At 43.5% G+C, this 24,041-nt stretch overlaps 1 protein-coding gene across 8 annotated transcripts in view; it reads left to right on the top strand.

The window, feature by feature from the left end:
• adgrl3.1 (adhesion G protein-coupled receptor L3.1) overlaps positions 1-24,041 on the top strand; it is a 623,227-nt gene that overhangs the window by 36,626 nt on the left and 562,560 nt on the right. Inside the window, exon 2 of one of the 8 annotated variants that reach the window (XM_055632235.1) lies at positions 7,236-7,346. The exons of the other annotated variants lie outside the window; for them this stretch is intronic. The gene's annotated coding sequence lies outside the window, so the exon portion shown is untranslated. The remainder of the gene's footprint in view (positions 1-7,235; positions 7,347-24,041) is intronic. 8 annotated transcript variants of the gene reach the window in all.

Below are 24,041 nucleotides of genomic sequence, written 5' to 3'. Positions count from 1 at the left end.
CAAGTAGAGATGCTGCCTCAGTGCACTGGTGACCTGGGGCTACAGCATTGTTTGAAATTGAAAGATCAGAAATGACAGTGGCAATTAAACATCAACTGAAACAAAATTCTTCAAAGTAAATACCGTACAATTGTGCCAAAACTTGAGGATGTGCTAGAAAGTGCAACTTTCACTTCAAAAGATTCTGTGTTTTTAGTTTTTTTTAAGTTTAGTTGGGAGAGGCAGCGCGGAAACAGGCCCTTCTGCCCACCGAGTCCACACCGACCTGCGATTCCCGTAGGCTAACTCTCTACTACACGCGAGGGACAATTTACATTTATACCAAGCCAATTAACCTACAAACCTGCATGTCTTTGGAGTGTGGCAGGAAACCGAAGATCTTGGAGAAAACCCACGCAGGTCACGGGAAGAATGTACAAATTCCATACACCCATACTCAGGATCGAACCCGGGTCTCTGCTACTGTCAGTCAGTAACTCTACCGCTGCGACACTGTGCAGTCATGACATAATACTAATGACATAAACTGATTGCCTAATATACTAAATCACCCAAGTTCAGGAACTTAGTGTACAGTGTGTAAAGAACCATCATAGTTTATTTACAACTTGGATCCATCATGTATCATTCCGAAAACTGACTGATTGAATCTTGTGCCGACTGCGTCAATAAGAGATAATGTGTAATAATGCCAAGTAAACTAGCTGACTGAAATCAAACAGTCGTAGAGTCTTACAGCGTGGGAAGAGGCCTTTCAACCCAACCTGCGTACACCGACCAACAGGTCCCATCTACACTCATCCCACCTGCCTGCATTTGACCCCCATATCCTTCTAATCGTATCCTATCCCAGTGTCTGTTTAATCGTTTCTTAGCAGCTGTGATAGTACATGCCTCACCTACCTCCTCCGTTCCATGCACCCTTTGTGTGAAAAAAAGCTTCTCCTCAGGTTCCTATTAAATCATTCCCCCTCACCTCAAACCTATGTCCTCTGGCTTTTACTTCCCCTACTCTGGGCAAGAGACTCTGTGCAACAGCCCGATCTATTCCTCTCAGGATTTTGTACACCTCTATAAGATCATCCCTCATCCTCCTGCGCTCCAAGGAATAGAATCCTTGTCTGCTTAACCTCTCCCTATAGCTGAGAACCACGAGCATGAGGTGGTTTTAATGTTTCTGAAGGTCCTCAACATTACAGAATAATGTGAAGTGCTGTGGTAAAAGCATTAAAATATTATGCCATTTTGCTGGCTGAAGTAAACATTTCCCCCATTGACACAATTGTTTTTAAACATAATGTCCTAAAGATTCTTAGGAACACAACTATCATGTTATATTGAGCTACTATCTTTATGCATTGACCATTTAACCACTATTCTATCATTCACCTTTCCATTGGCACTCATTATTTTGCAACTTCATAAGTCCCGGGAGCAGAATTAGGCCATTCGGCCCATCGTCTGCTCCACCATTCAATTGTGGCTGATCTATCTTTCCCTCTCAACCCCATTCTTCTGCCTTCACCCCATAACCCACACTAATCAAGAATCTGTCAATCTCCGCCTTAAAAAAATATCCATTGACTTGGCCTCTACAGCCGTCTGTGGCAATGAATTCCACAGGTTCACCACCATCTGACTAAATAAATTCCTTCACATCTCCTTTCTAAATGCACGTTCTAACTTTGTTAGAATCATTACGCCACAGTTTATTTTTCTTCCCCAGATTGTAGGACTGCAGCTCTACACAGCTGCTCCTGTACCCCATAAAGCACATCATTGCTGCTTCCAGATTTCTCCCGCCTCATTGCATTAGCTATCTGCAGCATGGTCCCTTGTTGAGAGTCTTTCCGCCCCCCCCCCCCCCCCCCCCCCCCCCCCCCCCCCCCCCCCCCCCCCCCCCCCCCCATGGTCCCTTGTTGAGAGTCTTTCCCCCCCCCCCCCCCCCCCCCCCCCGGCTTCATGCAGTCCACAAATCCTGATGTCAGTAGGTTAGTTATTGGAATTCATATCTAACAGTGATCAGTTGTGCTGTTAAATCTCAAATCCTTTGAGTCTGTTTTTGTGTGGTTGTAATGAAAGCTGGTTAAATAATTACAGTGTTCGTCGACAGATGAGTGTGCTTTGAGTCTGAGCAGTTTAATTAAACCCCTGTTATTCTGCATCTGTGTCTAGTTCTACACTTGATAGCTCCCTTTCTCACTTCTTTGACACACTCCCATTTCCTAAACAGCAGGGGAGGCAGCCATTCTCCCCATTGAGGCCATGTAAGCTCTCTTCATTATTGCTCCTGCCTATTGCATTTCAAGACTTTTTTCCCTCAAGCCCAAGGGTCTCGACCTGTAACGTCACCCATTCCTTCTCTTCAGAGATGCTGCCTGTCCCGCCGAGTTACGCCTGCATTTTGTGTCTATCTTCCATTTAAACCGGCCTCTGTAGTTCCTTCCTACACATTTTTAATGCACTCTTGGCCCTCCTTAAATGTCATGGAAGATGGTAATTTTCCAATAGAGTTGGAATAACTGAATATTCCAGATGGCTGCTAACTAACTTATGGATTTTGCAATTGCATCTGCCTTTCTAATTCAATGAGCTAATATTTGTGATCCAGTGATATTTACTCTAGTCTTCCTGCATTTGATAATACTTATCTGCCATTGTGGTTCGGTTAATGTACAACACGCCTGCGACAATGGCCTATTTAGAATTTGAGATTAAAAAACTTTGAATCAACAAGAAGGAAGAAAGAGTTTGCAGACCTGCTGATAGGAAGGGAAGGGATATCATAAAAGCTTGTTTCAGAAAACTAATTGGAATTCAGGCTGGTCTGTTGCTCATTTCCGTGTAAGCTTATGTATCAACCCTGAAGGTGAATGTTACCTAAATATGTTGTTTCTCGATCTCCATGCAATGAAAAAAGGATAAACATAAAATGTTAGAGTAACTCAGCGAGATAGGCACTGCATCTCAGAAGAGAAGGAATGGGTGACGTTTCCGGTCGAGATCCTTTGGCAACGAAAAAAGGATGGTTTCTGTTGAGTGGATACCAAAGTGCAATGTTGTGCAAATCGTTTACAGTTGCCGGCACCTTTACCATCTGTACAACTCCCCTCCTGTCTGTCGTGGAGTAGACTGACTCCCCTTCCACCTCCTACCCTGCCCCCCCCCCATCTTTGTACATCCCCTATCCTGGACTTTTCAGTCCTCACTTTAATTTCAGGTTTCATGTAACTTGTTGTGTTTTATGACTGTTGGCAGACTAATTTCCCTCCTGGGATGAATAAAGTTCTATCTTATCGTATGGTCTGAAGAAGGTTCCACCCTGAAATCTCATCTGTCCTTTCCCTCCAGAGATGCTGCTTGACCTGCATCAGATTAGTTTTATTTGCTCAAGACTCCAACCTCTGCCATCTCTTCTGTGTCAACCTTTATTATCCCCCAGTTTCCTCATCCTTCATGATGATCTTGAGTGATGAAGTCCCCTTCCTGCGTGTTCACTTCATTTCCAGCGACACCATTTTATTTTCTAGCTGCCGTCAGATATCACGGGTGATGACCTCCCCACCATCGAAATAATTTACAGGGGTCGCTGCTTCAAAATGGCAGCCAGCATCATCAGAGACCCACACCACCCTGGCTACAAACTTATTTAACTCCTGCAATTGGGAAAAAGGTATAAAGGAAAAAGCCTGACAACTGTAAATTCCAGGTTCACTTTGACTTCTAAATACGCACGGAACTATATAGACTAAGGGGGCATTGTTTTTGTTTTTGCTATTTGTCTTTGACAATGTTCATAATACACTCACATTCACACATATATGTGTGTGTGTGTATATGTGTGTGTGTGTGTGTATGTGTATGTATATGTGTATATCATATATATAAAATTGCAGAATACTATGTTTACATATCTGTTGAGTTGCTGCAAGTAAGAAGTTAATTGTTCTGATTCAGAACACGTGATAATAAAACACTCTTGACTCTCATGAAGTGTGTGACATGGGCTATCTTCCTCTAGACAAAATCATACAATGAACATACAACGTGGTGATTTAAAATACATCAGCCCTTTCTATGAAGAGTTGCTGTTTCACAAAAGAATACAGATCCCTGGTAGATATCCCGTGATTAGTGACCTTTTGGTTTATTTTTGGGTATGACATAGCTACATTTATGGTGTCTGCAAATGAACAGGATGGGAGAGGAGGAAAAGGCTTCAGCATCTATTACATCGTGAGTCCATCTTTTTGTTTAATTGCTGCCTCTTGACAAGTTTGCTTCAAGTTCTGTCAGTCATCATCTTGAACAAGTATTTCATCCTCGGAGACGACAACCATGCTGGCATCGAAATCTGTTTCTGAACTAACTCAAAGTTGGTGAAGCCGAATCAAACTTGACTTGTTGGTTTTAACTGGGAATTTTAAATAGTGAGAGGGAAGGAGGAATGTGTGAGGTAGAGGAGTCGTACAGTACATGAACAGGCACTTCAGCCCACAATGTCTGCACTGACTATTTTGCCACCTACACTACTTCCATTTACCTGCATTGGGTCTGCATCCATCCCAGTTATTCCGCCTCCTCCTCTGTCCAGCCGGGCAGAAGATACGGAAGCTTGAAAGAATGCACCACTAGACTTGGGAACAGCCACTTCCTTTCTGTAATCAGGCCTCTGTACTGTCCTACCGCAAGCAGCGGGACTGTTCGATTCACTTCCATCACATTGCGGACATTGGACTATTTCTCTGGAACTGTTGTTCTGCAATGCTGAGAACTATATTCCGCAGATGGGCACGGAAATGCTGGAATAACACAACGGGTCAGGCAGCATCTCTGGAGCAAAGGAAAAGATGATGCTTCGGGTCGAGACCCTTCTTCAGACCTGCAGCGAGGGAGGGTGTTGCAGAACTCGAGTCGGAGAGAGGAGGAGAACTTCTTCAAAGTACGCATAAAAAGCTGGAGTAACTCTGCGGGGCAGGAAGCATCTCTGGAGAGAACGAATGGGTGATGTTTCGGGTCGAGTCCCTTCTTCAGACGATTAGTTTAGTTTAGAGATACAGAGTGGAAACAGGCCCTTCAGCCCACCGAGACCGAATCAACCAGCGATCCCAGCACATTAACACTATCTTACAATTTAACAATTTAACAATTAACACTATTTTACAACTAGGGACAATTTACACATACACCAAGGCAATTAACCTACATACCTGTGCGTCTTTGGAGTGTGGGAGGAAACCAAAGATTTTGGAGGAAAACCACGTGGTCATGTGGGGAACATACAAACTCCGTACAGACAGCAGCCGTCCTCAGGATCATTAGGTCTCTGGCGCTGTAAGGCAGCAACTCTACCACTGCGTCACTGTGGCCGATTCTTCAAAGCAGACACACCTTGAGGAGATTTTGCAGTGGAGCAGACAAAATGTGTAGGAAGGAAATGCAGGTGCTGGTTCACTCTTTGCTCTACCTATTCTACTTGAGTTTGCCTTGATGTACTTATGTGTAGATTTATCAGATATGATTGGTTAGCTTGCAAAACAAAGCTTTTCCCTGCACCTCAGTACACGTGACAATAATAAACGAGGCTAAAACATCCATACCTTGCCTTTTCAAGTACCTGCCTAAATGCCCCTCTAAGCATCGTAACTGTATCTAATTCCACTAATTCTTCAGGTAGTGTGTATCAGACATCAACTACATTCTGTGTAATTAAAAAAAAACATTCACATCAGGTCCCGTTTAAAACCATCCTCTCATCTTGAACCTATACCTCTTGTCTGTGTTAGCCCTACTTTAGGGAAATAAATATACTGAGAGTTTGTCTAGCTCTGTTAGTGGTTGCAGCTCTGAAGAAACCATGATTGGCAAGGATTTGAGTTGTTGCTGCAAGATTAAACTCTGTTACCTGGCTCCAAATTACACTGAAACTTCAGGCCAATATTTTGACACGCAAGAAATGCATATGTTGAAATAATACTGCAATTACTTCACACCCGACTCTCCCAGGCTCTTTAGTGCATCGTTCTTTCGTTAATTTTCTCCTTTAACCCAATCATTGAATTGTTGAAATGTTTTACATTTGTTGAACTTAGAAATATTTAAGGTATTTCTAGGATGAGCAGATAAACTGAAACGGATATTTTTTATTGTAGGCAGCAGTAAAAATGTTAAAGATAGACACAAAGTGCTGGAGTAATTCAGCAGTTACCGTCCTTGCAGAAAAAGGATGGGTGATGCTTCGGGTTGGGAGCCTTCTTCAGAATGTTAAATTAACTTCACCGAAGGGAAAATTCCTGGAGGAAGAGTTGTGGATTACGTTCTTTCGTCAAAAAAAAGCAGAGATATTCCGCCTCACCGATTAAAATCATAAATTTTATAACTAAAGGTTCTCCATCGCTCTATTGAGTGAGACTTGATCAGCAGACTCAGAAGAATATATCTGTCCTAGAATTGCACTACCCTGATAGATACGTTGATTAAAAAAGCCAGGTGTCAGCTAAGAAAAGGTAGGGCATTTGTTAGAACAGACAGTTTCCTGCTGGCTTTCTGAAACTTGGTGGAGATGAACTGTAAACTTGCATTTCCATTCAGTCTGATTTTGCACATCTGGGCAGTACAGGATGTGCTAGTGGCCCCGGGAGACATAATAATTGTAAGTAACTGCAAGTAAGAAATCACCTCCAATTATGGTCAATAGAGGAGTTGTCCTTCTGTCTGATGCAGGGAAAGTCATTGTTGGGTTCCTTCTCAACTGTCTCCTCCCAGCGGGAAAGGAGATGCTGTCTGCAGTCTTTGTCATTGGCTATCGAGAGGCATGATGCATTTGATCAAGTTGTACTCTAACTCTTGAGTGAAATACAGTGAACACCATTCACTATTAACTGTGTAGGAAGAAACTGCGAATGCTGGTTTCAACTGAAGGTAGACACAAAATGCTGGCGTTACTCAGCGGGACAGGCAGCATCTCTGGAGAGAGAAACAGGTGACGTTTTGGGTCGAGACCCTTCTTCACTATTAACTGTGATCTCTACAGGAGTTTGAAAAAGCCTTTGAGCTTATAGATGAGAGAGACTGCAGAGAATCTTTCTCCAACTTGGTTGGTTTGGAAATTCATTTTTGTTTTCTGTCTGTTATTTGAAGACATGCTAGTTGTGATTCTAACCAAGAGGTTCACCACAGAGCCACTGTCGACCAAGATCAAGCAGAGTCTGATGGTCTACCGTTGTCTCCATCAGGGCACACAGAGCTGGTGAGCAAGCAACTCTCCATTGGCTTTCAGGCTGCACACCCTCAATGATGATCTCTTCCATTGTCTACTTCCAGGTGAACTGATGAGGTGACTAATGGTATGTACATGAGATACTGAATATACATAACTACCAATTGTGAAAATCTGTTTACATTGAGTGGACTCAGAAACTAATTGGCCCAAAAGCCGATCATTTCATTGCATTCTGCACTGCAAACATTAATATTCAATAATTTGAATTACACGGTTGCAATGATAGTCAAGTAGGGAATTTAGTACTTAAAGAATGAATCATTAGGTGATGCAAATTAAACAACATTGAGTTGGATAATAATGTGGTCAAGGACTAATTTAAATTTCCAGCTTGTTGAAAACCATGTAAATATTCAGCAGAAACATTTATACATTTAGTGTGTGGTGTTCAGTAAGTTGGCAGGCTATGTAACTTTACAATGTAGAAGTTGCATGCCCTGTAATGTTGTGATACCAGTGTTGAGCTTGGATGTAACCCGACCTGTCCCTGTAAAGCCACAAGACTTAACTAATATTGATCGCTGAAGCTGGAGTTAATTAAGGGGGATATTTTGTCTTTCTGTGAACACACACTTCACCTTTGTTCTATTTTGTGTGCTTTCATATATGAAGTTGTACCCTGCGGTATTCTTCTTCGTTAGATGCACGATTTTATGACACATAAAAGAAGCATGTGACATGTAAGCAGTAGCGAAACAAATCCCCATCAGTAAAACCCATTGCCCTTTCCCACTATAAAGTTTTGGAGGGAACTACTGTCAGCCAAGTATGTGAGTCCTTGGATATCATATGTGATGCATTTTGCTGCAGCTGGGAGCTACGGGATGGGCAAGTTGTGGTGTGTTTGGAAGTGTTATGAACTTCAACAGACTGTGTCTTTAGGTATACTATGGACTTTGGTTTTTGCACTAAAATGGTTAAGGGCCTGTCCCACTTGAGCGTCATTTGCGCATAATTTACGCGACATAATTTACACGTCTCGACACATGACGTGCGCGGTGCGTGGTGACGTAGGCAGCTATGCGCAGTCGTGCGTGGTGCCCCAGGATTTTGGTATGTACAAAATCTACGCGCAGCATCTGCGTGACGCGCAAATGACGCCCAAGTGAGATAGGCCCTTTTACTTATTATTTATGGTTATTAATTTATTGAAGTATTTTTTACTGAACTATTCTATTTTTATCTGTGCTGACAAGCCTAATCTGATCATAATAATCATAATCATATATTACTTATTAGCCAAGTATGTTTTCCAACACAAGGAATTTGATTTGCCATAGCCATACCAATAAAAAGGAACAGAACATACAACAAAAACATTTTAACATAAACATCCACCACAGTGACTCCTCCACATTCCTCACTGTGATGGAAGGTGAAAAAAAGTTAAATCTCTCCCTTCTTTGTCCTCCAGCGGTCGGGGGCCTCTAACCTTCCATTGACGGGACAATCTTATTCTCGTAGCCGGTGGCGAGCCTCCTCGTCGGGGCGATCAAGCACCTGCATCGGGGGGAATCTCAGCTCAAATAAATATACTTATTTCCCTTTATCTAGAAGTTCGAAAGCAAGTGACTAAAAGATTGTCCTTAAATGTGCATATTTCAGTTGACACATATTGAGAAGTTGCCTTTATGACCAAGGTTTTGGTTGCCTTTGCATACGGTCATAGAGTGATACAATTTGGAAACAACTTGCCAACACTGCCCTACATGTCCCACCAACACTAGTCCCACCTGTCCATTGCTTGTTCCATATGCCCCCAAACATGTCATATCCATGTACCTGTCTAACTGTTTTGGGATTATCCCTGCCTCAACTACCTCCTCTGGCAGCCTGTTCCATCCACCCACTACCGCTCCTACTAAATCTTTTCCCCTTCATCTTGAACCTACTGTATGGCCTCTTGTCCTCGATTCACCCACTCTGGGCGCAAGGCTGTGTATCTACCCGATCTATTCCTTTCATGATTTTAGACACCTCTATAAGATCTACCCTTCTGCAAATTTATTTTCAGGAACAATCCTGTGAAATGTCTGGGGATCCTTTCATTTAGACGGGTGAAAGTAATCTATAAATGCAGTTTCTATTGGTGGTAATATGATAAAAATGTCAGTGTAACCAAATGTAAAGTTATCCTTGAATCTAAAAGTAGAGAAAACAGGGTGTCTTCTAAATGGTCAAATGTTGTTGTGAATGTTTAAAATGGTGGCGTGGCAGTCAATTCCTACATATCATTCAAACGTCAAGGAAAGGACGCTGATGACAGACTAACATTTTATACTCCCTGGGGGAACCAAAGGATATAAGTTATGTTACACCTGTGTAAACACTGGTTACAGTAGGCCTGCGGTACTGTTAATAACTGTGTCCCCCACACCTTGGGGAAAGGTATATTAGTTTTGGGGGCATGCAGGCGCAGGTATACCAGCATCACCTGCGCTGCAGGCATTAATTTACCAATGTTGATAAGGCAAGCAACGTTGATATGGTTGCTGAAATTCAAAATAGATTTAGGTTTTTTATTGTCACATGCACCGAGGTACAGTGACTAGCTTTGTATTGCACACAATCCAAACAGACTAGATATACCATATGTAGACACAATCATGTCAAACTTGAGTACATAGATCGAGCAAAGGGGGAGATGCAGAATACAGTTCTCAGGATTGTAGTGCATCAGTTCTTTAGACAAAGTCCAATGTCTTCAATAGGGTGGCGGTGAATCAAACGGTGAATCATGTTAGGGGGGGGGGAGAAGCTGCTCTGGAGTCTGGCGCTGGGTGCGTTCAGGTTGCTGTACTTTCTGCTGCATGGGAGCAGGGCAAAGTCATTAAGAGTTAAATCATCACAATATTTAAGACACTGAAGGAAACTGATAAGTTCAGTGGAAAAAAATGACTTCAGAAGGTAGGGGAATTGAGTATAATGGGGCATAATCCAAAAAAGTAGAACCAGATCTTTTCAAGAATTAAAATGGAAACACATTGACACATTGACATGGCAGTTGATGTTAATGTGGGAATTATACCCAACGGCAAAGAAGGACATGGATTAAAAACATTTTGGGTGGATATTTGTGTTGGAAGGAACTGCGGATGCAGGTTTACAGCGGGACAGGCAGCATCTCTGGAGAGTATGAATGGGTGACATTTCGAATCGAGACCCTTCTTCAGACTAGAGTCTGGGGAAAGGGAAATTAGAGATATAGATGATGATGTGGAGAGATATAGAACGAATGAATGAATTATATGCAAAAAAGTAACAATGATAAAGGAAAGAGGCCACTGTTTGACCGAGTAAGCAATATATATCATTGGAGCACCATAATTGCATAAAAAACACTGACCCACAGCTCCTTTGAAACACAAAATGGGGTTTGCCCCAGACATGTGTTTTTCGGGTTTTAACCTTAAGTTGGCCATACTGTTGGAATCAATACTTTTAGCCATCCTGCAGTGTCTTCCTCAAAGTCAACCGTTTGAAAATAGACACAAAAAGCTGGAGTAACTCAGTGGGTCAGGCAGCATCTCTGGAGAAAGGGAATAGGTGACTTATCGGGTCAATAGACGATAGACAATAGGTGCAGGAGTAGGCCATTCGGCCCTTCGAGCCACCACTGCCATTCAATGTGATCATGGCTGATCATCCCCAATCAGTACCCCGTTCCTGCCTTCTCCCCATATCCCCTGACTCCACTATTTTTAAGAGCCCTATCCAGCTCTCTCTTGAAAGCATCCAGAGAACCTGCCTCCAACCTGAGGCAGAGAATTCCACAGACTCACCACTCTCTGTGAGAAAAAATGTTTCCTCGTCTCCGTTCTAAATGGCTTACTCCTCATTCTTAAACTGGGGCCCCTGGTTCTGGACTCCCCCAACATCAGGAACATGTTTCCTGCCTCTAGTGTGTTGAAACCTTTAACAATCTTATATATGTTTCAATGAGATCCATCTCATACTTCTGAACTCTAGTGTGTACAAGCCCAGCTGCTCCATTCTCTCAGCATTTGACAGTCCCGCCATCCCGGGAATTAACCTTGTAAACCTACTCTGCACTCCCTCAATAGCAAGAATGTCCTCTCAAATTAGGGGACCAAAACTGCATACAGTACTCCAGGTGTGGTCTCACTAGGGCTCTATACAACTGCAGAAGGATCTCTTTGCTCCTATATTCGATTCCTCTTGTTATAAAGGCCAACATGCCATTCACTTTCTTCACTGCCTGCTGTACCTGCATGCTTACTTTCATAGATTGATGTACAAGGACCCCCAGATCCCATTGTACTTCCCCTTTTCCCAGCTTGACGCCATTTAGATAGTATTCTGCCTTCCTATTTTTGCTACTAAAGTGGATAACCTCACATTTATCCGCATTAAACTTCATCTGCCATGCATCTGCCCACTCCCCCAACCTGTCCAAGTCACCTTGCATTCTCATAGTATCCTTCTCACAGTTCACACTGCCACCCAGCTTTGTGTCATCTGCAAATTTGCTAATGTTACTTTGAATCCCTTCATCCAAATCATTGTAAATAGCTGCGGTCCCAGCACCGAGCCTTGCGGTACCCCACTAGTCAGTGCCTGCCATTCTGAAAGGGACCCGTTAATCCCTACTCTTTGTTTCCTGTCTATCCATGCCAGCATTCTACCCCCAATACCATGTGCTGTAATTTTGCCCACTAATCTCCTATATGGACCTTATCAAATTCTTTCTGAAAGTCCAGGTACACTACATCCACTGGCTCTCCCTTGTCCATTTTCCTAGTTACATCTTCAACAAATTCCAGAAGATTAGTCAAGCATGATTTCCCCTTTCGTAAATCCATGCTGACTCGGACCAATCCTGTTACTGCTATCCAAATGTTCGGCTATCTCATCTTTTATAATTGACTCCAGCATCTTCCCTACCACCGATGTCAGGCTAACTGGTCTATACTTCCCTGTTTTCTCTCTCCCGCCTTTCTTAAAAAGTGGGAGAACATTTGTTACCCTCCAATCCACAGGAACTGATCGTGCGTCTAGAGAACATTGGAAAATTATTACCAATGCATCCACGATTTCTAGAGCCACTTCCTTAAGTACCCTGGGATGTAGACCATCAGGCCCTGGGGATTTCTTCAGACCATTCTTCAGACAGAGTTGGGAGGGGGAAATTAGAGGTATGAAAATGTATAAAGAACAAAAGAATGAAAGGTTGGAAAAGAATAAATCAAGGCCAACAAGGATGACCAAGGAAATGTGGAGCCCACAATGGTCCATTGTTGGCTGTGAAAGAGGTGATAATGATGGGGGGGGGGGGGGTATGAACAGTGAAAACTTAAATGCTCTCTTAATCTAACATCATGTTTCTTGGGCTAGGACAGAAAACACATACATTTACACAGTGCTTTTAATGCAATTGTAAACTGCTTCAGAACAGTTCAATGTGCGAATTTCAGCGGGGATGCTCATGTAGTTGACAGAACAGCCAGTCATGGTGAGCCAGTGGATATCGGCATGAATTGGGGAAGGCTGAGGTTTGAGATTGTATGGCTGTTGAGGAGGGGCGCGGCCACAACAGAAACTGCTCATAAAGTTGAACCGTTGCTGTTCCCAGGAACAAATATTCAAGGTCAGTTTATTGTAACATGTACCAATTAACGTACAGTGAAATTTGAGTTACCATACAGCCATACTAAGTGGAAAGCAACAAGGCACACAGCCACATAAAAGTTAACAAACATCCACCACAGTGGATTCCACATTCCTCACTGTGATGGAAGGCAATAAAGTTCAAGCTTCTTCCTCTTTGTCACAATATTACAATATTGTGAGTGATATCAAGGGTATTAGTGGTCTTAGATTAGGTCTCCAGGACCTTGCATTAGTGCGAGGTATATAAGTCTAGTTAAGGGCCTGTCCCACTTAGGCGACTCTTTAGGCGACTGCCAGGGACTAATTTAAATAGGTTGTCGCCAAACAACACTTGGTGTCAACCTATGCCAGCACTTACGACAATCTATGACAACATCTACGTCAACATCCAACAGCCTACGACAGCAAAAATTGCCGAAAATGTTTCAACATGTTGAAAATTTTGCGACAGATGCCTGTAGTTGCCCAAAAAATCACCTAAGTGGGAGGATGATGTGAAGTTTATGTAAGAAAGTCTACCGAGAGAGTAATGAGATTTTTTTTATTAGCAAAAATGTATTGCTGCTAATATACGTTCTTAACTGCTAATATATAATAGAGCACATTTGTTATATTGCTCATCAAAGCACAGGACATATTCCTGCACTTAAACAATTTGCACTGTATCTACGGGTCAACGATTTTTCTTTGCTGTACATTTCATGAGGGATGTCCTAGGGGTTTTAGCACAGGTTCGAGCCCCTCCATGGGCAATGGTGGGATCTCCACGAACATTTCCCTTTTCCCAGACAAAGACAATCTTCATAATGCACAAGGCACCACCTTTTATAATGGTCACACAAGGTGTCTGACCCTGCCACAGTTGGAATGTGATGTTTGCATCGCAGGGTTGGAGATCAACCAGCACCAGACAGGTCACAGTGTGTCATGCAGCAAGTTGATCATTTTCCAGCAGCAGTTAATGTTTGTCTCAGTGTGTGGCGTGCCGTGGAAGATTCCCCCCCACAGCGCACAGCTGTACAGGATGACCCTCGGCTGTGGCCACTGCATCGCTTTCCAAGACTACTTGGCAAATGCACATTCCAGAGGGATGTCTCATCCCCTTTGCAGCTGTCTCGAGGACTGTGTGGGAGACACTGGTGATGCATGAAGTGTCTGACCTGAGGTCCTCCTCACTGAGGGCTCGATGAGGAGGCCCAATGACTTTGACAGTCCACTCTCAGGCAAAGGGAGTGCTGAAATAGTCTAATACAGAAATCGCAAAGAAGATTCTGTATTTAAATTGGAGGTGAGCGAGGAGAGAGACTGATTTGTACTTCACGTATTTTTCAGTGTGGTCTGCACACATAATCTCATCGTTTCAAGTTGTCACCTAATCTTGCTTTCAAGTGAAGAAGGTTCCAGGTTGCCATTTCATTATCTGAATGGATGCAGCCTAAAGCCCCTGTCTCACTTTCACAACCTAATTGGCAACCAAGCCGAGTTTGCCCTTGACTCATACTCGCTGCATGGTCGCCATGGGGTCGTAGGAAGTCGTAGGTCCGTCTTCCTCATGCTCATGAGTGGTCTCTGCGTACTCGTGGCCTCAAGTAGGTCGCGGTGGTTCTTCTAGCCTGATAAAAAATGTCCACGAGTAAAACAAAGGCCGGCATGGAAAAAAATTATAGTTTTTACTCATAGGTAGGTCATCGGTAGGTCGTAGTAGGTCGTGATGGTAGTCGTAGGTGGTCGTAGGTCGGTAACTGGCCCAAAAAAAAAATTGCAAACATGACATAATTTTAACGTGATCATTTCCACTCATAGCTAGTTGTAGTTGGTCTTAGGTGTGGAATACTGAGGTCAAGGGGGGTCGTAAGAGGTCGTACACATAGTCGTAGGTGGTCGTAGACATAGTTGTAGGAGGTTGTAGGTGGTCTTTTACTTCGGCGAGTCAACACGACCTTGCCATTTTTTTCAACCCGTCTAGGATCTTCTAAACTCGGGGATTAGGTCATCCAAGTGGGACAGACCCTTTTACACTTGCACTGCCACACGGTCCCACTCCTGCACACTCTCTGCCACACAGCCTTCCTAACTTCCAAACTACCCTTGCACTTCAGTCCTTTTAGGGTTCCGTACATTGTCCTTTCATCATTTTCTGTAAACCAGCATCTGCAGTTTCTCGTATTCACAAAGTTCTTCTGCATCATCGCCAAAGCCTCCACACACTTGCTGTAACTATAAATGTGCAGAATAGTCCAAATGTGGCCTACCCAAAGTTTTCCTAAACTGCAATATGGCTCTTGTACTCAATGCCCCAATTTGTTTTCTCCAATGCTGTTCCCCCAGTTTGCGTGTGGCCTGGCCATGGCAATAGAAGAGGCCCAAGATAGAAATGTCGGTATGACAATGGGATGAAAAAATAAAATATTTAGCAGCCGTGAGTTCCTTAGTGGGCCAAGCGCGTGTATTCGGCAAAATGGTTGGGCCACATGTAAACGGGACTCTTATTCCGCTTTGGCGGCTGACAACCCAAGGTATCAGCATTGAATTCTCCAATTTTCAGTAATGAACAAATTCATTCTCCCCTTCCCTCCTCCCCCTCGCTCGTCGTTCTTCTCTTCCATCTACATTCCTTCCTCTAGCTTCACAATTTGCATTTCCTTTTTGTCATACCTTCAGTCTTTTCATCTCTGGTCTTTGTCCAACCATCCTCCTCTCATAAGCCCCCTTCACCCAGGCTTTGTCCTGCACAACCCCCCCTCTCTCCACCCCACTCCCCCCCCCCCCCCCCCCACACACACCTATCATCACAATCAGTCTGACTAAGAGCACCGACCCAAAATGTCACCTATCCATGTTTTCCAGTGTAGCTACCTGACCCGCTGATTTACTCCAACACATTGTCTTTTTTGTTTGTAAACCAGCATCTGCAGTTCCTTTTGCTAAAGAACATCTCTGTGGTCTCTTCTGTCTCATTGATTTTTCTTACCTGAAGCCTCGGATCACGTTGGCTGAACTTGGTTTTGGCCCATTAGCCCAGACTTCCTGATTACTCATTCTGTAACTGTGCCAAATTTCTGCCCTGGTTCACATGACCTATTGAAATCGACATGCCTAGAGGATCTACGATCCAGCTAATTACAACGTAAATAAAAATCGATAAGAACAGGACATCTTAATAATGGTGTGTGCTGCCAGGCACCTGTTCCAACAAATTCAAGCTGAGAAATTCCTGGGGAGCTGCCACGCTTGGAAGCTTTGTCTCCGTGAAATATTTTCATCTGCGTTATTTGTAATTTAAGAGGTTTGAAAATGTTTTGGTGTGTTGAAAACAAGAGGTTTCTCTTAAACCATTGCATACGAGATGTAAGTTCTGCCACCTGTTTATGAAATTAGCTTGTTGATTCCTCTTTGGCATGTTGGGCGTTATTTTAGGGAAATAGTTTTGCAGGTTTATCACTCCCTAGTTTGTCAATTGAGTGGATGATCTCAACTGGGGGTGACTGTAATTTAAAACAAAAAGCAGAAGATATTCAAAAGAACACACCGTGCTGGTGAAACGCGACAGATTGGGAAGCATCTCTGGAGAACATGGGCAGGTGACGATCTGGGTCGAGATCTGCCCATGTTCTCCTGAGATGCTGCCTGACCTGTTGAGTTCTTCCAGCACCCTGTGTCCTTTTGGGTATTAACCAGCATCTGCAGTTCTTTGTTTCTACATAGCAGGGGATACTGAGCTGGTTTGGCAACATCTGCAGAGAGAGAAACGGCATTCATGTTTCAGTACGATCATTCAGCCTCGGAATTGTAAAAGTTGACAAAACATGTGTGTTTCGAATCTTGGAGACGGGGTTGGGGAGGTCAGTGGAGAAGACCAAGGGAATGCTTGTGATAAGGTGGTGACCAAAATGGTACAGGTGGCACCATTGCTTTCAGTGGAATCTAAGAGAAAGGCAAGTTCATGAAATGCTGTTCATCAGTTGCGAGAGAGTAGATAGAGAAAGGTGAATGGGAGAAAGAGGGGGGAAAACCACAACATGCCAGAACTGTGAATTGCAAAACAGAGCAGCTGCTGGAAACCCAGAGGAAGAGGATGGAGGAATTGGTCAGCATCTTGGTCGGCATCTGTGAAGAGGGGGAGAAAGTGAACGTCTGGTGAATGACTTGGCCACTACTGACACAAAGCCAGGAAGATCTGACAACTTTGCAACTTTTATGGTTCTCTGAAGTTGGAACCGATAATTTTGAAAATATGTCCAGAATATTTCATTGCAGTGTCTCTCATGTTATCAGTCATGGAACTGACTCTTTGGTTGCAGCTCCTTGGTTGCAGGACGGCACGGTGAAGCAGCAGCAGAGTTGCTGCCTTACAGAGCTAGAGACCCGGGTTCGATCCGGACTATGGGTGCTGTCTATATGGAGTTTGTACGTGCTCTACGTTTAACGTTACAAATACCAGTTTAGGATTTGTAATCTACTCACACCAGTGTCTTTGTTTTTAGTCCTCAAGCAATTGGAGTCAGAAGATGTTTTAGTTTTTTGAAGCATTAAACAAATTTGCTATATGATGAATAACATTTCAAATCATGTAGTTTAACAACATTTACACTAAAGGGTTCCATTCACGGCAAGTTATCCAATATAATCAACGGAATCCATCTGACTACATTTGATGGTTCTGCACAGCATTCTCCTGTTAACAAGATCTCAGATTGTTGCTAAGAATCACTGTAAAAGGCAGCGATAAGATGTAGTTCAACAGACACTTTCCCAGAGTAGGGGAGCCGCGAGGTAGAATAAAGTTTGTCATACATGTAATACATGTTGATACATGTAACTCCAATAAACCAATACCAATGAAGGGCACAGGTTTGAGGTGAGAGGGGATCTCAGGGGCAACCTTTCACGGCGATAGTTATCTGGAATGAGCTGCCGGAGGAGGTGGTGGAGGCAACTAATATTACAACGTTTAAAAGGCATTTGACAGGTTCTTGGATGGGAAAGGCGTACAGCGATACAGGCCTAATGTGAACAAATGGGATTAGCGTTGATAGGCATAACGGTCAGCAGAAACAAGGTGGTTCGAAAAGACCTGTTTCCCTAATATATGATTCTTAACAGTTTACATCATGCAGTCAATAAAAGATTTCTTCATATTAAATGTGTATGTAGGAACTGATAGACTCTGGTTTAAACCAAAGATGGACACAAAATGTAGGAGTAACTCAGCAAGACAAGCAGTATCTCTGACTTGTTCGATCCTGACTATGGGTGCTGTCTGTACAGTGTTTTTACGCTCTCCCTGTGACCACGTGGGTTTGATTGTAAAGATTGTAAATTAATGTGTAGGATTGTGTTAGTAATAGCTGGTCGGGGTGGCCTGATTCCACACTGCATCTCTAAACTAAACTAAGACAATTAAATGTTCTTTATTCTCTTGACTTGATCCGGTCACAAAATCACTTGTCAATCTTGAGCTTTTATCTATATAATTAAAAGTCCCATCTTGACCACTTCCTGTCTGCGCTGTATATCAATTTTAGAAAACATCGCTATCTTGTATCGCTGTGATTTTTGGTTTACAGTCCACCTCCGCTGAGCCAGCCCAAGGATTTTTCCCATCGATGAAAAATAAAAAAGATATGAGTGTTTGAAAAACCTTGATCTGCTGATTGATCCTCGCCTGTCAATCTCTGCGATGAAGGTAATGCCCCTTCCAGGGGTGGGGGGGGTAGGACTATAAAATCCCGGGTGCCTGGACGTGAGTCAGTCACGTGAGCGAGGGATAGGCCACGACTGTCATTCTAAGCTGTGAATCAACAACTGTGAGTCTGCAATGTACTTGCAATAAATGATTTGTTAGCCCTTAATGACAATACCATGAGTTATTTGGCCTGCTGCCCTGCCAATGCTTGAAACGGTAATGCTTTATTGGGTCTGACTGTGTTTGGAAGGAATAAATGCTTTATTAGGTCTGACTGTGTTTGGAAAGAATAAATGCTTTATTAGGTCTGACTGTGTTTAGAGCAAAGGTTCCGCTCATTTCGTGACTTCCGCTTAGTGGACAGGTTGCGCTGATTGCATAATTTCCGGTGAGTGCAGAGGTTGTGCTGATTGCGGAAGTACCGCTGACTGCGGAAGCCCCACGGTGGAGAGGCCGCGCTCAGTCATGTGAGTAGATGCAAGAAAGTTTACTGTCATATATATGGAGTGTGATTGTGTGTGTGTGTGTGTGTGTGTGTGTGTGTGTGTGTGTGTGTGTGTGTGTAAGCGTGTGTGATGTGTGTGTGTGTGTGTGTGTGAGTGTGTGTGAGTGAGTGTGTGTGTGTTTTGAGCGTGTAAGTGTGTATGTGTGCGTGAGTATGTGTGTGTGCGTGTGTGAGTGTATGTGTGCGAGTGTATTTGTGTGAGTGTGTGTGTGAGAGTATGTGTGTGTGTGAGAGAGTGTGTGAAGTACCGCTGACTGCGGAAGCCCCACAGTGGAGAGGCCGTGCTCAGCCGTGTGAGTAGATGTAAGAATGTTTACTGTCATGTATATGGAGTGTGTATGTGAGTGTGTGTGTGTGTGTGTGTGTGTATGTGTGTGTGTGTGTGTGTGTGTGTGTGTGTGTGTGTGTGTGTGTGTGTGTGTGTGTGAGTATGTGTGTGTGTGAGTGTGTGTGTGTGTGTGTGTGAGTGTGTGTGAGTGTGTATGAGTATGTGTGTGTGTGTGTGTGTGAGAGTATGTGTGTGTGTGTGTGAGTGTGAGTGTATGTGTGAGTGAGTGTGAGTGTATGTGTGAGTGTGTGAGTGAGTGTGCGTGTGAGTGTGTATGTGTGTGAGTATGTGTATGTGTGAGTGAGTGTGTGTGCGTGTGTGAGTGTATGTGTGCGAGTGTATTTGTGTGTGTGAGTGTGTGAGAGTATGTGTGTGTGTGTGAGAGAGTGTGTGAAGTACTGCTGACTGCGGAAGCCCCATAGTGGAGAGGCCGTGCTCAGCCGTGTGAGTAGATGTAAGAATGTTTACTGTCATGTATATGGAGTGTGAGTGTGTGAGCGTGTGTGTGAGCGTGTATATGTGTGTGTATGTGTAGTGTGTGTGAGTGTGTGTGTGAGTGTATGTGTGTGGGTGAATGTGTGTGTGTGAGAGTATGTGTGTGTGTGTGAGTGTGTGAGTGAGTGTATGTGTGAGTGAGTGTATGTGTGAGAGTATGTGAGTATGTGAGTGTGTGAGTATGTGTGTGTGTGTGTGCGAGAGTGTATGTGTGTGAGTGTATGAGTGCATGTGTGTGAGTGTAGGAGTGCATGTGTGTGAGGTGGAGTGTGTGTATATTGGAATTGGTGGAGAGGTGGAATATTGTGTTGGGGGACCAGCCCTCCAATGTGAAGCTGGAACCCAACGGGTCCCACTTAGTCTAGTTTATCTTAAACCTGTTATGACAAAGGCATTTAATGACAAATCTTTGCAGCAAGTGTCATGGTGTAGGCTAGGACAGCCAATGTGTTTAAACTGTCACACATGGTTGCATCTGGTGGCTTTGCCGTCACTCAAAGGCAACGCTACCAGACCAGAACAAGACCAAATCACTTGATTATCACAAGGGTAACTCCTCAAACTAAACACTGATTTGATCCGTGTTTGAATGCACTTAAATGGCTTTAAATTCATCATTCGGGAAAGGGAAAATTGCATTTTTGAGGCAGTTTTGGAGGAGGAAGTGGCCAAGGGGATTTGTTACATGCAATTTAACCTAAATTGTGACTTTGGGCCCATTGAACTCTGCCTTCAGCACTTCTGCTGCTGGTGATTGATTTTTTTTTTGTTCCCTGAATAGTTCAGCTCAATAACCCGATTATTGAGATAATCCATGTATAAAGAGGATGACCTCTCCTTATGTGAATGAGAGCTAATTTTATTTTTGTTTTAACTGCCACGATTGACGATTTTCTCCTCAGATTGCGTGACATTTCAGGAGCAGCATCTGTGAAGAATTTTAATTGGGTTGTCCAGAATACTAAAATCCCCACATGCAAGAGAGTTTCAGGATAATTAAATTTTCAGTCTAGTATCATTAGCGTGAGCTCAGGGAGATGTGGGACTTCAGAATATTAGACGAGTGCGTAATCATCTTTTTTATAAATTGCACATTTACAGTTTTACTCCTATGTTGCTGTGATGCCACCATACTATAAATGGTTTTCGTGTCTGAGTCTATCACATCCGTGTCCGTGCTGACCAGTGATCAATGATATCTGCAAAAAACATGATCTGAATGAATGTGATTTTTGATAGGAGCAGGGGGGGTTCTACTGCAGTTGTACAGGGTCTTGGTGAGACCACACCTGGAGTATTGCGTGCAGTTTTGGTCTCCAAATCTGAGGAAGGACATTATTACCATAGAGGGAGTGCAGAGAAGGTTCACCAGACTGATTCCTGGGATGTCAGGACTGTCTTATGAAGAAAGACTGGATAGACTTTGTTTTTATACTCTCTAGAATTTAGGAGATTGAGAGGGGATCTTATAGAAACTTACAAAATTCTTAAGGGGTTGGACAGGCTAGATGCCGGAAGATTGTTCCCGATGTTAGGGAAGTCCAGGACAAGGGGTTACAGCTTAAGGATAAGGGGGAAATCCTTTAAAACCGAGATGAGGAGAACTGTTTTCACACAGAGAGTGGTGAATCTCTGGAACTCTCTGCCACAGAGGGTAGTTGAAGCCAGTTCATTGGCTATATTTAAGAGGGAGTTAGATGTGGCCCTTGTGGCCAAGGGGATCTATGTTTCTATGTTTCTACACAGTGCAAAGGGTCTGTCCCACTACAGGCTACTTGGCTGTTGCCACATGGTCGCCAGGGTGTCGCCTGTATGGTCGTGAGTAGTCTCCCCAGTCGCCCAAACAGTCGTAGCATCTTTCTGGACGCTGCTGGATTTTCAACACGTTGAGAAAATTTTGGAGACAGCTGGCGACAGTGGGTTTTACACCAATAAGCGAAGGTTGACTTCCCCTGATGTAGGTGTCGCCAGGTTAACGTAGCTTGTCGCCAGGTGACATAGGTTGTCGCCGGTGCTGACTTTGTTTTTTTTTTGTTCTTAAAGTAATGATTTTATTTAAAATTTTATGTCGAAGTGGTCCAGTCGCCGTTTTTTGGCGCCTTGCTACGACCTTGACAGTTGCCGGCAGTCGTCTAAAAATAGCCTAAGTGGGACAGGCTATTAAGTTTATTTTTGCACAGAGAGTGATGCGTACCTAGAAAATGCTGCCAGTGGTGATGGGGTAGAAGTAAGTAATGGTATTTTAGAGGCTTTTCTATAGGCAGCTGGATATGCAGGGAATGAAAGGATATGGATTGCATGTGCAGGAAGGAATTACAGATACTGGTTTACACCGAATGTTGACACAGAAAGCTGGAGTAACTCTCAATATGTCAGGCAACATCTCTGGAGAAAAGGAATAGGTTACGTTTTAGGTTGAGACCCTTCTTCAGACTGACTTGAAACCACATGACGGGGAGGATTACATGCAAGCAGAGTAGATTAGTGTAACTTAGTGTCATGTTCGGCATGAACATTGTGGGCCGAAGGGCCTGTTCCTGTGCTGTACTGTTCTATGTTAGATGTACATGCGGTGTATTAATGATACCACAGAACCTGTAACAGTAGTATGTTATATATATCATTGAATTCTTCTCTGCAGAATGTCCACAGAAAGGAGGCAAGTCAATATGTGGGTTCATTTCATTGTACTGTACCTGATATTGGCACTGGGGTATTAGTTGGCTGGATGGTTACTGTGGGTTCAGAAGAGTCCAGTCTGAAGAAGGGTCTCGACCCAAAACGTTGCCTATTCCTACGCTCCATAAATACTGCCTCACCCGCTGTTTCTCCAGCATTTTTGTCTACCTTCGATTTTTCCAGCATCTGCAGTTCTTTCTTAAACAGTGTGTTCAGATGGGTGTGTAAGGTCATAAGGAATAGGAGTAGAATTAGGCCATTTGGCCCCTCTCCCTCTTAATCCCATTCTCCCTGTATCCTCTGACATCCATACTAATCAAGAATCTATCTATCTCTGCCTTAAAAATACCCACTGACTTGGCCTCCACAGCCTTCTGTGGCAAGGAATTCCATAGATTCACCAGCTTCTGATGAAATAAATTTCTCCTCATCTTCCTAAAAGAACATCCTTTAATTCTGACCCTAATTATGATCTCTAGTCCTAGACTCTCCCTCTACTGGAAACATCCTCTCCACATATACTCTATTCAAGCCTTTCACTATTCTGTACATTTCAATGAGGTCCCCACTCATTCTTCTAAACTACAGCGAGTGCATGCCTAGTGCCGATAAACGCTCATCTTAGGTTGACCTACTTATTCCTGGGATCATTCTTGTAAACACAAGAATGCAAAGCATTAATGTTGACATGGTCTTCTGACTACTGTGGGCTCCAAAATTGAGTGGTCTTGCCTCTTTGTATTTGATGCTACTTAGTCCAGGCAGCATTGCTGGTGTTATGGCGTCCTTTTGATTACACTGACTACATGGACAGGGACCTGTGGTAACCACAGTGAGACAAAAGCTGTTCCTCATGTTGCTCTGGAATATGGAGTATACAATAAACTGAGTAATACCCTGAAACACAAAGTACTGGAGTAACTCAGCGGATCAGGGAGCAACTCAGGAGAACATAGACAGGAGACATTTTGGGTTAGGACCCTCCTTCAGAGAAGATAGACATAAAATGCTGCAGTAACTCAGCGGGCCAGACAGCATCTCTGGATTGAAGGAATGGGTGATGTTTCGGGTCGAGACCCTTCTTCAGATTGAGAGGGAGACACGGAGATAAGGTATGAAAATGAGACATCAAAGTTTGAGACATCAACATGTTTTTGCACCTTGCCCTTCTTTACCCTTCTGTCTGAAGATGGGTCTTGACCCAAAAGGTAACCCATTCCTTCTATCTAGAGATGCTGCCTGAGCCACTAAGTTACTCCACCATTTTGCGTCTGCAGTTCATTGTATCCACAGTAATACTTTGAGGGTCCTACAGCTGGGAAGCGACGATTTGAGCAAATTGCTGCCTAGTTCTCTTTGTTTGAGTATCTTGGTGGTTATGAGAGGTGTGTGGGGTGGGGGGATAAGAGGGGTGGGGTGATCAGAAGAAATGCCA

The sequence above is a fragment of the Leucoraja erinacea genome, chromosome 3 (genome assembly GCF_028641065.1).
Source record: "Leucoraja erinacea ecotype New England chromosome 3, Leri_hhj_1, whole genome shotgun sequence".
NCBI lineage: Eukaryota > Metazoa > Chordata > Chondrichthyes > Rajiformes > Rajidae > Leucoraja > Leucoraja erinaceus.
This window is presented reverse-complemented; position numbering and strand designations above follow the sequence as displayed.